At 41.3% G+C, this 15150-nt stretch overlaps 1 protein-coding gene and 1 long non-coding RNA gene across 6 annotated transcripts in view; one reads left to right on the top strand and one right to left on the bottom strand.

The window, feature by feature from the left end:
* Nucleotides 1-842: 842 nt before the first annotated feature.
* On the bottom strand, nt 843-14047 carry LOC147752999 (uncharacterized). Its single transcript, XR_015312534.1, has 2 exons — nt 13884-14047; nt 843-1822 (listed from the first exon to the last, which is right to left on the bottom strand). It is a non-coding gene; the product is annotated as an uncharacterized LOC147752999 (long non-coding RNA).
* The window catches only part of LOC111264047 (unc-112-related protein), a 36026-nt gene continuing 22693 nt past the window's right edge, over nt 1818-15150 (top strand). For 4 of the 5 annotated variants that reach the window (XM_086969927.1, XM_022839630.2, XM_022839632.2 and 1 more), the window contains exon 1: nt 1818-2030. The gene's annotated coding sequence lies outside the window, so the exon portion shown is untranslated. Of the gene's footprint in view, nt 2031-2497; nt 4560-15150 lie in introns of all 5 variants that reach the window. The other variant, XM_086969926.1, reaches the window with a different exon arrangement.

Consider the following 15150-nt stretch of genomic DNA (forward strand, 5'->3'; position numbering starts at 1 on the left):
ACTGCGGCATATATTATGTCGCAAGTTCTTTCTGACGTGAAGAAGACGAAAATAAACTTCAGTAAACGTCACTATTAGCTAAAATATCTATAATATTATTGCGTTATGTGATAAAGAAATATATTACCGCGTAAATATCAATCTTATATTGTAACTTGTTTATTTTAAGGTAGGAAAAGGAGAAATTGTTAGCATCTCCCAAACTCATTTGACGTATTTTGATTTTTGTGTATGAGCAAGTCACCTTCAAAAACTTTTCATTTCTCGCAGTATACGGTATTAAACATGGTCACTAGAGTGATCGAGAGCCAAAGTTATCGCTATGCCACCTGCAGAGGCTATTACCATTATTATAACGCCAAATGCCAACGTTATGCGCAATTCCTTTATTTCTTAAAGTAAACAGTGAGACATCTTAATTTTTTGGAAAGAAATCTATGGTTAAATTGTACCAATCAGAACGTTTGTATTTATTTACGAAAATTACCTATCAAAAGTAATACTTATATTCGCGGTATGGCTGTCAAATACCAAAAAAAAACTTATGAAATATATGCCTGCTAAACCATAAGATGTCAGAAACGTAAGAAGGACTTTTTCGATATAGATATTATAAGGAAACGCCTCTCAAAATATGAAGACACAAGCCTAAACAGAGTAAGAAATTAACATGTATTCGATCTTTTTTACTTTTTATTTTTTTTCTTAAAGATCTGAGCAAGTACCTTAGTTGAACTATCTAAAAAATTCTCGGCGCCTTGTCCGATAACTGCTAGCGTTGACTCAAATGAAGGTAGTCACTGAAAAATATCCACATCATTAACTAAAGGGTCGTATGGAACTGGTGAAAGATAGATCTTGCCTTTATTTTTTTTATTTCGTTTACAAGGCAATAGATACTTTGTAATAACGAAGCACAGTTTTTTTTTTGTTTAATTAGCACAGCAAGCGGCAAAATAAGCTCTTTTGTTAGCTTGGCGCGGCCAAGGTGTTCTCTCCTTGACGAGAAACTACGCGCGCTTTGCGATTTTTAAATTTGCTTAGCTCACGCCTCTATTGTAATAACAATATTATTGCCTAGTAGACTACACCCGCTGGCCTATCATACTAGCGGAAATTCTCGCGTTTTTTTGTCATTCGTTGATCAGTTGTAGCCCGAACTTCTCATCAACTTTTGTATTTTTCTGAGGTTGCAGCGGGCTGTCTTATTGCCGCCACTGTCCGTCTAGCGACTGTAGCGCCATCCTACCCATATAGCGTTTAGCGCCACCAGCGGCTGAATAATGTGTAGGCTAGTGACCATTTATGGGTTTGGTGTGCTAGTTTTGTAGAGTGGTTTATAGACAGTTGGTGTTTCAGCTTTTCGTCTTTTTCATCGTTATTGTCGTCGTCGTCGTCATCGTCAGCACCGTCCTCTAAATGGCGTGTTGTCGGTGGAAAGCTAGATCGGCTGTTTGAGTTGATGGTAGGGCCGACTGCGGCGCCAGCAGCGGTGGATAGACGCATGAACGTTATTGCTGCACACAACAACTGCTATTTGCTGCTGGCAAATAAGAGGCAATCGAATGGCAGCAACACTCACAATCTAGCTGTCGATGCGCTGAGCGCCTGCAGACGAATCAGTACAGAAGAGGAGGAGACTGTGCGTAGTTGTGTTTGTTCGGAGCATTCAATTTGCTTTTGATATGGCGATGATTGAATAGAACGCCGAGTTATCGATTCATAGCGACGTAGCAAGTTTGCGTGTTTCCACTTGAAGTGTTATTGCGTTGACAGCTAAGGGCCTTCCTTGTTCCTTGGCCTCCTTGGATATGTCATCCTCCTAGTGAACAACAAAGTAACAATAACAACACTAGCAGCGACACATGCTCCTGTTGCAGCTATTTCTGTTATTCGACCGTCGCAACGAAACTTGTCCTACAATTGTTTGAAGCTAAAAACTGTGACCTAAGGAAACCTTGTTTTAATGTTGGTATGACAGTGAGAGTAATGTCGAACTAACTTCGAGGGCATCTCTGGACGCATTTAAGGTAAATATTTGCTCTTTGCAGTATCTGTTATCTAGGTGAGATCAGTTGCCGCTAATTGCTATTTGACAAATGCTTTAAGTATTTTTACACGACCGAGACTCTAAAGTTGTGTCGGCTTGCTTAGAACGGCCGCCTTTATTGTGGTGGATTTCTAAAAATCCATGCACAGCTGGATGTGTATGCGTGTGGACGTAATTTGCTGTTTGGCTAACGAAGGCAGGTGACGGAAGGAGAAGCAATAGCAGAAATTTGGGTGGAGCGGTTAGTTATTATCGGGTGTCAGTATTGCGCCTGAAACAAATGTCCAATGGTACTAACAAACGTTAAACTTGAAGCACTTATTTATCAAATATTATTTTTATTATTTGTACTAGCATCATTACTGTTTTTGTTTGTGTAATGATGTTCGTTGTAACTTCACGTTCTATTTAAACTTCAAAACTAAGCGACACGTGTTTTTCTGTCAGGCGTATGTATCCCCACTCACTCTAGCAAAATGAGTGCGCATCCGAGGAAGTGACGACTGGGCGGTGCAACTGCCGCCTGGCAGCGGGGATCCAATAAAGTGAATCGACGAAGAGCGACGAAATAGAATATACTTCTATAAAATGTAGTTGAACACTAGTGCTTTGCTATGAATGTATTATTTGACAAAGGTGATGCCTAGCATATTAACACTAAGCACATACTGCTCTACCAAGCTAATTAATCACAATTCGCTGAGAACCCAAAGTCAGCTAATGAACTGATGTCCCTCAGACCCGTTCTTTGGGGTTGGTTATATCCAAAACATTAGCTGTGTAGCAGTTGCCCGAGTGGGCAATAGAAGCGAGTGAGCAGTATTATGAACGGTAGTGTGAACAATTTTGTTTGAAAACGAGAGAACAACGATTGCACAGCGGTGAACTTCGCGTTGGTTTTGTTGCCGCCGCCGCCACTGCTGCTGCCTCCATCGCCGCTCACTCTACTGCAGAAAGTGAACAGGACTAGACGTGCGCCAGAGCGGCGCCAGCGTTGCAGCAGCCAGTGCTGATAAAGACCGCAGAACAGAGGAAAAGCTCTCGGAGGAGAAAGGCCGACTAAGAAACACCGTAAGAACGGTGGCCAAGCTTAGATCAGTAGTTCTGCTGCTGCCTGTTCTGATGGTGGTCCTCTGAGCCTGTTTGCCGGCCACTGGGTCTGCCTATCTATATAAAAACATACTGTATACTCGAGACAACGGTGTTCTGAACAGACTACCCAGACTGTGCTTAGAATCTGGTAGGCTAGCACAGCAGCAATCGTACCGAGCGAAAACGAGCATCTGCTTCGCGTGATTCTGCTGCCAGAGGTGGGAGGCAATGAGACGTATGGGTTGGCCGCTGGTCGGTCCTGCGTCCGTCCGTGTGTGCGTACGTACGTGCGTAAATGAATAAGCTAGCTCATTAACAGTGTGAGTTTATGCGTATAGTCTGGGTGTCCGAAAGCAATAGAAAGTCTGTGCGGTGCAAGCTCTGTCATCGTTGTAGCCATTTGAGGTCCGCCGTATAGTAATAGCGACTGTCGTTTCCTGATTGCACAGCACTAGGCTAGTAATAAAAAAATCTTCTCTCTCTACTTGTGGGGTTTGGCTTTGTTTCTGATTATTCTCGAGCAGGAACTCTCACGCTAACATCAATGCTCTAGTCAACTAACATTAGGTCTACGCCCCTATGACTGCAACGAAAACGAAAAGAATGACTGGAAATCTAAAGTTACACGACGATAAGGACAATCACATCTTACAGATTCGCAATATGGTCGCGACCAGGTTGTTGTGATACCTTTTCTTCGTTTTTTCTGTATTTATAGATGAGTGTTGTGAGCATCAAATATAGATGTCCTCCTGGTCACTCCTTCATTTATTCCTGTAAAATGTGTTTTGGCCTCATTTGAGGTAACCTGTCATAAATAGATTATTCCATTCCCAATCATGATGCATCAGTGTATTCAAAAATCTAAATTTTTAATATGGATTAGACTAAGACTTCTGCTGGTTTTTAACCGATATGACTTGTACTTTCGGCGGCAGTATTTTAATCTATGATGGAAGTCGGCGCATTAGCAAGAAATCGATAGTAAGACCATTTTCGCCATAGAGGAGCAGTTCTCGTGCAAGTACTTCCTTAGCGTTTGTCCAGCATAGGATAATACGCACGGATCTCTTGGCAACAGCCAGCGATAATGGGGTTGATTAAAAGGAGAACTCGCGTATGATGTCTATGTGTGTGTGAGCGTGTTCAAATTGTTCTGTTGTGATTATCATAGTGACAATGCTGGCTGGTACCAACTCTGTCGTCGTCAAGTGTTCACTTGTCTTGTCTTATTGAACTCAACGTCGCACTCAATCGGATGAACTGTGACTGACATGAAATGGCTGATTATAAATATACGTTTGTGTCCAGGGCTTGACCGACGGTCCGACGAAGAGGAAGGCAGAGACGATATCGGTGACAAACACGGAATAAACGACGCAAAAAAGCGGCAAGCTGAATCGTAATATGCTAGACGGTCAGTGGCCTTAGTGTCGTTTCGTTTGTTTGCTAATCTACTGTGTTTTTCTCAACAGGTTTATGCGTTTTCGACAGATCGAGAAGATCCGTTGCAGTCGGAATGTAGGGCGCATGTGCCTCATATCAAAGAAAAGCAATATTAGTATTTTTATGCCTTGATGGCTTTGAATATATTGCCTGGTAATGGAGAAATGGAGTAGTGGTTGGAAATAATCGTAAAGACAGAATTTGGCATTGAGATTTCCTCAGTTCTGTTTGCATGTGGCTGATAGGATTCAAATTGCAAAGCCGAGTATTACTCAATTGTTTTTTAAGTCTACGTTTAAGCTACTCCGCTTGGCGAAAAAGCGACGCGCTCAACGTCTAGTTTATTCCTCGATTAAGCCAATTATACCTGTCGGATACAGACAGACCTCATAGCAGTGACATGCAAACAGGCATGCTTGGTCTAGAAGACTTGATATTTGTTGATGGACAAGCGGAACGAAGAGATTTGCTGGCATTACAATAAGCAACCATAAGGCTCATTCTCGTCTTCTAGAGATAGCGATTGCCAAAAATATTGTTGCCACGAGCAATCAATTCAATAAAACCACTGTTTTAAGCTGCGCCACTCGCAAGCGCTATACCAACCTGCCTATTGTTTAGTCATTGTTTCATATGTATTGCTTGGCCAATGATATTGAAAGTACAGATGTTTGTAATAGAAGTAAACGATGACTGAAGTAGACGACGTACGCTGTGTGATACTTGTGGTCTCATTGTCTTCAGTTACTGTTCTCGTCTCATTACGGTGATGACAAAACATTACCATCGCGTCGATATCATTAGTTTAATAATCATTTCGTTAAGGCAAATGAGCGTTACTTAGTTAAGATATAGTGGTACCGGCCGTAGTTGCGGTCGTATTAAGTGCCGTAGGGTAGATAATTGTAATAACGTTCTGTCAATTCCGCGCCAGAGTTTTCTCAAGACGAAGCATAGTGTACCTGTGAACACATACCATCGTGCAATAGATAGACATTCAGTCGCTTGCCCGGGTGTTTGACCCGTACTGGTGTTACAGCTAGTGCTATTGCTACCTGATGCTGTTTTGACTTCAAACCATATAAGCCGCTTGGGCGATTTTGTTCCTGATAACAAAAAACAAATGTATCAGATTCGTACTGACACTGTTTGCAGGTGCGGTGGCAGTCTTTGGCGTTCGATACGCCAAGCAGCGCTATCACTTCGTATCAGTCGCTAAACCATTCGTACGACTGGCTTATGGCCGAAGGTGACTGGGTTATGTCTGCGACACCTACGGTCGACACCTGTCAAACAGCTCACTCGTTTTACGGGTACAGCCGAGCGCTTTAGTGTGTGACGATAGATTACACATAAATAGATGGAAGTAGTGGTAACACATGTATGGCTCGGAGGAAGAAACGTCATTCAGACAAAGAGCATGGGCACGATGTATGTATTTTGAATATACAAATATTAAGGGAGTAAAAAAGTCTGACGTGATTCAAAAAATAGGATCCGAAAACCGCGATAAATATTGTTTTACAGAATTAGGAACGCTAGTGCGGTGTTTAGTAGGTGACCGCCGCTGTTTGTGACTGCCGTAGATGATTCACTTCATAGTGTAGAAATCTAAGTAACTGGTCAATGAAATATATTTCCTAGTCAAGCTTCATAGCTCTGCTGTAAATGTTGATATTATATTGGCAACTGCGTGTGTGGTTTGTGATTTTCTATCGTTGAGCCCGTTTGAACCGTAATAGGCACGGCAGAAACAGGCTGAGAACGCAGCTTAACAATTACATATTAATTGCTGGTTCAATATAAAAAATCGTATTAACATTGCGCAAATGCGTAAAGTCACGATTATTTATTATTACAGAAGTCTACTTTATTGAAATATTCGCTTAAAGGCTGCCACTGTTACGGCAGGCAAATGACCGGCAGATGATTTGGTTTTAGATAGAATAGATAATAATTACCGCGAAAAATCAACGAAGGCCAAACGACACCTATCACAATTACGATGATGTGTTTACGCTATCGATGATAGAAAAAATGCATATTTTTACCGACTACAAGTATATTTACCATTGCAAACTTTACGAACCTAAAAAAGCTCGACCAGCGTTTGCATCTTATAGTCGGCTGTTAGTCAAAGTTCTAAGCGTTTATTTGAGCACACAAACCATCTTTCTGTAGACTGTCTTTCTGTATAATGTGTATTATCTAGATGTATATCTACTGTACCTATGCTTGAGAATGATGTGGTATATTTTGAATGTCGATTTCCCGTTATCTTATTTTTACTCTTCTCAATAATCTAATTCCCAGTGAATATCTATATCTAATCATATCGCAACGTGATGCTTTCCTAGCTGTTGTCCGTTGCTTTCGAAGAAGGTATGGTATGTTTGGGTAGCTGCATTTGGTACTGCTTGCCGTCGCCACAGCTGCCTGAATTCATCTTCGGAAAAAAGGTTTTAGTCAATTGGGTTGGAGAAAATCAACAGGCATTAGCGGCCTAGTGGCTTTCGTGACCTATTTCTGGGCTTGAGTGTTCGCTCTATTCTCGGCTTTTCTTAACTTCCCAACAAGATAAGCACGACGGCATAATGCCACTGGCAATGCTGGTGCTGTTATTATGAAAGACAAAAGCAGAGAGAAAAAAGAACTACGATAAGGAGAATACCTCAAACCTTTCATAAGTTTTCTCCATCTAAGTTTGTGCTCATAGTAAATAGAGTAGGAAAAATATTGAAGCTTGGCTAGAAAGAAGGCACCCTTTGTCTGTGCAACATATACAATCTTTTCCTCTATGTCTACCAACGCTGGCCATGACGAATCTAGTATATAGGAGAATATCTTATATTTACGACTACACCAGTATTCGTAGAAGCGATTACTCAGCCGAAAAACTGAGAATCCTTTCTGATCAATTCGCACTGGCACAATAAAAAATCTCAAGCTTTTGCTTCAAGTATTTTAGATATAAGTGATTTTAAAAGTTATGACAAATATGATTTTGCTTTCCACGAATCAAATTGTCCTGATTGAATTGTATACCTCAACAGAATGATTCGTCGTGAAAACGTATTAGTAAAAAAGGTCCGTGTTTCATTTATGAAGAATTGGGGCCATCTTATGGTCCATTGGATGGTGAGAAGATAAACAAACATTAACCTTATTGCCCACTTCGTAATTACTGAACAATTTGAAAACCCGTTTAATTCGATAATGGAAAATTACGTTTTAGGTGCGTAGATTTTGTTAGTATGCTTTTTTAAGTAATTCATTTGTTAGGAGTAAATGCAGAGATAAACGCTGATTTTTGTCGCCAGATGAACAACATCAGCAATATGCACCAAATTATCGTATTACCATATATTGTACCCTCGTTAGCAACAGTTGTTCACAGTTAGCTCACGAAAAGACACTAAGTACTTAAATTTCAAGTTGTAGCTTATTATCGAGAAACCTCGCATTTATTTCAAAAAGCGGAACCGCGGAGAACTCTCGCAGATTAAACCAGAGCTTGTTCCGTTATCGCTAAATTATCCAACTAAATTCCGGTTCTCAGTGGTCTTAGAATCATTTTCAGGGATCTAGCAATGTTAGCAAACGGGTTATTTACACTACACCGAATTAAAGATCTGCTGATATTGACATAATAATGTCAGCAGGCCTTTAATTAAAAAATATATTGAAATCATTGGTGATTCCTAAATTTAATTAATGTTTACATTTTGTAAAATGTCCTTTCGTTTGCTTTAGAAGATTAGCCATGTCATCAGATTTTTATTTCAGTATTGACAACAACTTTTACTGCAAGCACTGACGTGTAAAAGGTTCTATCTTAAGCAGGGTCTTGCAAAAATTCGATCGTATTATTCCCACGTGTATTATAAGCATTTGACGCTCTGCTAGTCTGCAAGAGCTACAGAACTTTTCAATTGATCGCTATTTCTCTAAGCAAGTGTCCTTGTTTAATACATGTTTACACATACAGCTTTCATTTGAAAATATATCTTGACAATTTTACGGGGTCTTACTTTTACGGAAAACCATTAGATGATGACACGAATATGAATTTGATAAACCTGATGTTTGCGCTAAATAAATGGACACCCGTTCTCTCATGAATACGTTTATTTAAGCTGATCAAAGAATGTGACGCATCGTCATTATACAAGACCGCAGAAAAATATTTCATGAAAGGTCCAATGCTCACGGACCTAATCCGTTATGGCGGATTTGGCCGCTAAACCTGGCGGAGTTGTTACAGCGGGAGAATGTCACCTGTTGAAGAGTAACTGGAGTACAATGCCTAACAGGCGATTGGACTCAACCGAACTGTACGTTTGCATGCACACTAAAAGGCCACTAGTGTAGGTGCGTTACCTGAAAGCTGCTGCTGCATGACAAGTCATAGCTACCGGCGACATCGGAGCATCATGCCGTTCGTTCTGCGAGATAAATGGTTGCTTTGTGTGCAGACTTAGCATTTATAGCGAGCAGAACAGGAAACACAATAACTGGTAGAGGAAAACTAAAGTTAACAGGTCATATGGGGGAAGTCTATCTTTTGTCATTGAATACGGCATACATATTGAGGTTTTGGTGTGACAAACTTGAGGATAATATCAGAAAGTATTCAGCCATCCGACACGATATGTTTTTAGATGTTTCTTTTCGCCATATAACATTCACGCGAGAAACCTACTTTTGTTGGACCTTTTTTTGTATCACAACCGCTCCAGATGTATAATTTGTTTGTTTAGGATTGGGTTTGTCCAGAGTTTATATAATAGCATTTCTGCCAGAAAGATTGTTAGGCGATCCCTACTGACCAATGCAAGGTGGATTTGACTGTTTGCGTTACGTGTTTACATTACGTTTAGCAGGGATTAAACGAGGTTTGTGCTGTTACAACCAAAACGGACCTCTTTACTGGCGTGGCCGCACTACTCCTGTTACCCCAGCCAGTTTCTATCGTGACAAATCTACTACCAATATATGTAACAGGCTCGATTTATCTGTGTCTATCGCTTTTTGCATTCAACAATTACATTCTATGCGCGAGCTATCTGGCTTACCCTTTCGATCAGACAGTCGTGATTCACCTTCAATTCAATATCCATCTACTAAGTTAAGAACCATGCTAGTTCGCTTCAAACTATTGACATTTAAACAGCGATTTTGTATTGAATGACGCGGAATTCTTTAAATCCTGTTGTACTTAGACGCTTTTTCTACAGCCAGTGTTCTCTCGCAACGGTGTTATAACAGTCACAGCCGAGATTCTAACGCTCGTGAGATTTCAAGTATAAATGAGCGATGACGGTTATGATCATGATGACGGACTGAGGATGTTGTCATATTACAAGTCATCCTTGCGCTCTTGATCGAATCATTTGCGATTTTGTGCGTGGCGTTACTAAGCGAGCCATTCTACGTCCATGCTACGACGTTAGCAATGAAGATACTGAAAATTCTCATAATCATGATAATTCTGATTCCTTTTTTCCAATCCCTTCAAATATCGAATAGTCTTGATGTCCTTCTTATTTTCCGCCCTTTTCTTTTATTCCGTAAAGATAATCTTTTATCTAGAGGATCTTTAGAAAACTGCTGCCCATTGCCATGGTATAGTACCCGTGCGGGCGTTGCGTTCTTTCCGCAGTAATTATAGACATGCAATTACTGAAACTTAGACGAGCTGAGTCAGCTGCTGGGTGTTCTTCCTCTTCATGTCAACACAGACACACACACACATACACACACACAGACACACCCAGAGGTCGGCGTCGCTTCAGAACCTCCGGCGGCAGCGTCTGCCGTAGTCGAGGGAATAATGATAGCGCAAGTTTCGTCTGGCTTGTTCATATCGTTGTTGTTCTGTGCAATCAAAAAAAACACCCCACTCCTACGACGTTCATATTAACGGCTGGATTCGAAAAAAAGGTGCAATAATCATACTTAGAGGTGCAAGTGTACTCGGCTGTCGCAAACGGAGAGATATTGCGATTAGTCTAAGGCGTTTAGTGGGCAGTCTTTAACTAACAGTTAGCCCAGTTCATCAGATATCGACCCATCGTTGCCGCTTCTAATCTTATGAAGTCGTTGCTGTTAGCTTCATCTGCGAATCACTAGCATTGATAAGCGTTTTTTATTTGCCTATGTTCGTTCGTTTGAAATAGATACTTTTGCCCTCTGCAACGGAATTAGTGTTCGCCTGTTACGTGGCAATTTAATTCTTTCAAACATACGTTTAGATGTACGCTTTTGATGACGACATTGCACGGAATAAAAGTGAAAGCCTGCGGATATCTGCAAGATTTTTGGCGGCGATGAAATTCAAACAGCATAGTAAATCAGTCTCACATATCACAATGAAGTGAGCGTTTTCAGTACGAGGCAGCATGCCATGATTTTTATTTTTGTGGTGCTATGAATAAATCCAAAATCGGACGCAATCGACGGGTGCATGGTGTCAAAACGCGAAACGCTTGATATCGACGACGTTTGGGGATGTTGACTCGGTGGTAAAGTTTCGTGATTCTATTTGCTCGTCGATTATAAGCGATGACCGTGTCGTGCAAAAACAAAGCACTCGATGTTCTTCTCTTCTTCAATCTCACAGAGACCCATGGCAGTATGGTCACATTTTTTGTTATCAATCACTATAATTATAGGCACACCTCTTCATACATGACACGCGCGCGTACGGGTTCATTCACTTGGAGCCAATGCAGTTAAATTATCTGTAGCGAGCATGCATGGTCGTTTGCGAGAAGTAAGTATTGATATTGGCCGTATCCTGTACATTAGGACGTATCTTGCTTATTATGGTGAGTCTGGCGCTTATTTTCAGTACGAACGCTAGCAATGTTAGTAGCAATTGATGGCCGTCGAAGCATTGAACGACAGACGCTTTCAAGTTCCGCGGCTAGTGGAAGCGTTCGTCTGTAATCGGCAGTAGCGATTCTTGCTCAAAGGTGATGTTCACTGGAGTCAGTGTACGGCGGCAGCAGTCACAGCTGTTATGCGATTGCAGCAGCTCCAGCCACGTTGCTACGGATGGAAGTTCACGGGGGCGGCCGCATGGCCGCGCCAATACCGGGCGCGCTAATCAGCCCGGCCAAAGTGGCAGTGAAGTGCGGCCATTTCGAAAATACGACAAAACGAACACAGCAACAACAACGGCAAGAATGAAAAAAGATCAGAGAATAGGCTACGACGGCCATAGGCAACTTTTTCGCCTTGTTTATCGCTTGTCGTTATTGCCGTCTATTAGATCTATAGTGCTGCCGACATTCAAAACTATGCACAATGGATGCCTTTATTTTTGATTTTCAAAAAGTTATGATCGAACCATGGCAGATTTGCACGAAGATTGAAGAGACTTGGAATTCGATGATCGAAATACGGCCACTGGATGTGCATACTTCAACGAGTTCGTTAGGAGCCGCTAGTCCAACAAAACTGAATGTTTGCAGATGATAAACCCCAACCGTGCACGTTATTGAACACTTCGATTGTTATATGAACGAAGCGCGTTCAACTAAAAGCTTTGCAGAGTTTATGTATGATTGTTGTTTGCCCTGTTGGTCCTATTCCGTTGGTGTTTAGTATGCCAGAAGTGGTGAACTACAGGGCAGACAAAACATACGGGTCAAGAATCCCTGGGCAACACCAGCGGTAGTTGCCGATTAAATATTTGGGTCGCATATAACTACGAAGAAAACATTCTCCCATCTAGATACCTAAAAAGATACGAAAACTTCAATACATATTAGTGCTTGTTCTTAATTTAACGTGAGTTACCGATGTGTTAATTGCATATAGCTGTTCTTGATTCTACTGGGCTTACCCTGTACAGAAAGGTGTACCCTATAACAGAATACTTTTAATGAAAATACATCGAATCTGCTATTGATAATGACAAGAAGAAGAAGAAATAAAATACAATGTAAGGAGAATCGCATACGATGCTAAATTGCAATAATCGGCCCTTAAGGGCAGGCGTCGCGCTTTGAGCCTAAATATCGGGGCGCTAGATCACGGCAGCGGCCCACTACTTCGGTTAAGAATGAAGTTATTGCTGTTGTTGACGTAAATGGCCTGCTGGAGCCTCCCTAGCCAAACGACGGAAGTAGGTTGTGGTAGCATCATGTAAATGAGACTAGAATATATCGTGAAAATCAGCTTATGAATGATAGAACGAAGGAAAACAAATGGATTAGAATACTATTTCAATGAGCACGACTTCGTGAGCGAACGCGCCATATGAATGATCAGCCAGCGAAAACAACCCTTGGGATTATTATTGTTCATTTTCACCAAAGCTATTTTAGTTGTGAGGTTTGTCCTGCGTCCTAGCGCTTTTTTTGCACAACGGCGAGAAGTACGTAACTCCGCTCTGGTTACGATAGCCACTATTGGCGGTGTTTATAGGCACCATTATAATTGGTACGCTCACTATTGGATATTATTAAGGATACAGTAAAAGTCTCTGAACCATCTGTTTGTCGGAAACCATCGGAACACTTTGTTAGTGCTATATGTTTGTATAACACAAAACGGGTATAAAAGAATGAGCTTGTCGGGAGTCTAAGCCCAATCGCGGGCTTAAGCATGAAGTCCTATATGGATAACATCAGTCAAGATACTATGTAGCTATACAGTACGTAATACTTGTGATAATATATTTACACATATGTTTTGTGAGTTGAAATATGGTGAACACGGAAACTACTTAAGATAGCACTTAGAATAGATCATCCGTTTTATCTAACTGGATTAGTATACTAAAAAGTTTGCTTGTGAGCGTAGGATCTGGCGTCTGCTCTCAGTGTATGGACACATTTTCCATCAAGGTCGACTTGGGGCGATTTACTAAATTGGTATGTGGTAATTGTGTAGAATTGGATTTCTTAAGGTCTCAGAAAGCTATCGTTAGTAAATTGTTAAACATTAGCCCCCTGTTAGTTGACCATTCGAAACCCGCGCACCTGTTACCATGTAACTATCGAGGTTCAGTTTCCGAAATATGTAATTATAAATTAAATTTCAGTTCTTAGTCACTTGAGATTTGCTGCGTAATATCTGCTACTGCCACTGGCATCATGGACTGTCATGACACGATATCTGCCCATTGCTATGTACTCAGCCACTTTGCAGACATCGGACCCGAATAGTGCTAATGCCTCAATGGTGCTATTACATTTAAAGCGACATCATTCGATTGGTACGCTAGCAGTGAATGAGGCAGCCGATTGCATCACTGAATAATGAATGAAAATTGTACTATTACCAGTGAAGTCGCGACTCGATCCGTGAAGCCGTCACCATCACTGTCGCTATCCAGATGTGCTCGTCTGGTCGCTCGTCTATGGTAACATATGTGCCAAATGGGTCTGTACACAAGCAGCTGCATAAAGTAACATGTCACTACCGCTGTTTTCGTACTGAGGCGGATGGAATAGCAACGACTGGTGTCAGGTGCCACATGTGGGAGGCAGCTGATGTGCGTGCGTGTGTCTGTATCTGCACGGTGTATAACGTTGTGCCATTTGTGTAAGCAGTGCGTATTTGACCGTTCTACGTGCCGGCGTGAGTACGTTTTGCACGTCGACGTACGGGCATGCTGTAACGTGTTCTGTGTGTCGGGCCAGCCGGCCGGAATGGAAGCGTTCGTTTCTCGGCCGGTATAGTCTTTTTTTGTTTTTACCATACAAGAATCAATTAATTTTGGCGCGCTTCCCCAATTCCTCATCTTTGGCATCTGTCAACATAAGTGTTCCGCAGGGCCTATGTCCATCCCACCCATTTACGTTTTATTATAATAGAGCTTGTAGATATGAGCCTATTCTCATTTGTGTTCCTGTGTCAACGAAAAAGTACAGTTTATCATATGGCACAATGTATTTCATTCTGGGTTAGGATGAGTAATTTCAAGCAACGCAACATATTTAAGCGTATTGCGTTCGATAAATGCCTTATTGGCGATATATCGTGGAGATCCACTTCCCTGTAGCATAGGAGGAGAAGCGATCTATCCTAAAAGCATCAAGCCGAACGGGTAGGCCGTGCCTGGGTTTATCAATTTCGAATTGCTGAGCTTGAAATCCAGCGGACCAACGATGACTCTTTCCTTGTATTTATTCAGATTTGCAGTTGTATCCAGTCGTCGTGAATACAACTCGAGTTTTAAAGCGGTTTTTAGGGTCATGATAATATTAAGGATGCAAGTCCGGACCTGCTCATATTGTTAAGCACATCGGGCAAATTTAAGTCATTATTCAGGACATCAACTTGGAGATGTACTGCGCGAGCTCCATATTTAGAGTTTGTTTCTTCTAGTTGTGGGCAGCATATATAGTTGCGGCTATACAAATGCCAGTTGAGGTTTATCGCGACATGTAACAACGATGTAAGTATAAAATAATATACTATCATTCATTCATTTTAGAGGCGGGGAATCGTGTTTATAGATAGCATCTTGTTTCTATTGACTTTATTTTTACGTGTTTACAATGCGAATACAAGTAAAAAAAAAAAGACCAGCGGCTGAGGTGGGT

Source organism: Varroa jacobsoni, unplaced genomic scaffold, assembly GCF_002532875.2.
Source record: "Varroa jacobsoni isolate VJ856 unplaced genomic scaffold, vjacob_1.0 scaffold_815, whole genome shotgun sequence".
In the NCBI taxonomy this organism is placed as follows: Eukaryota; Metazoa; Arthropoda; class Arachnida; order Mesostigmata; family Varroidae; genus Varroa; species Varroa jacobsoni.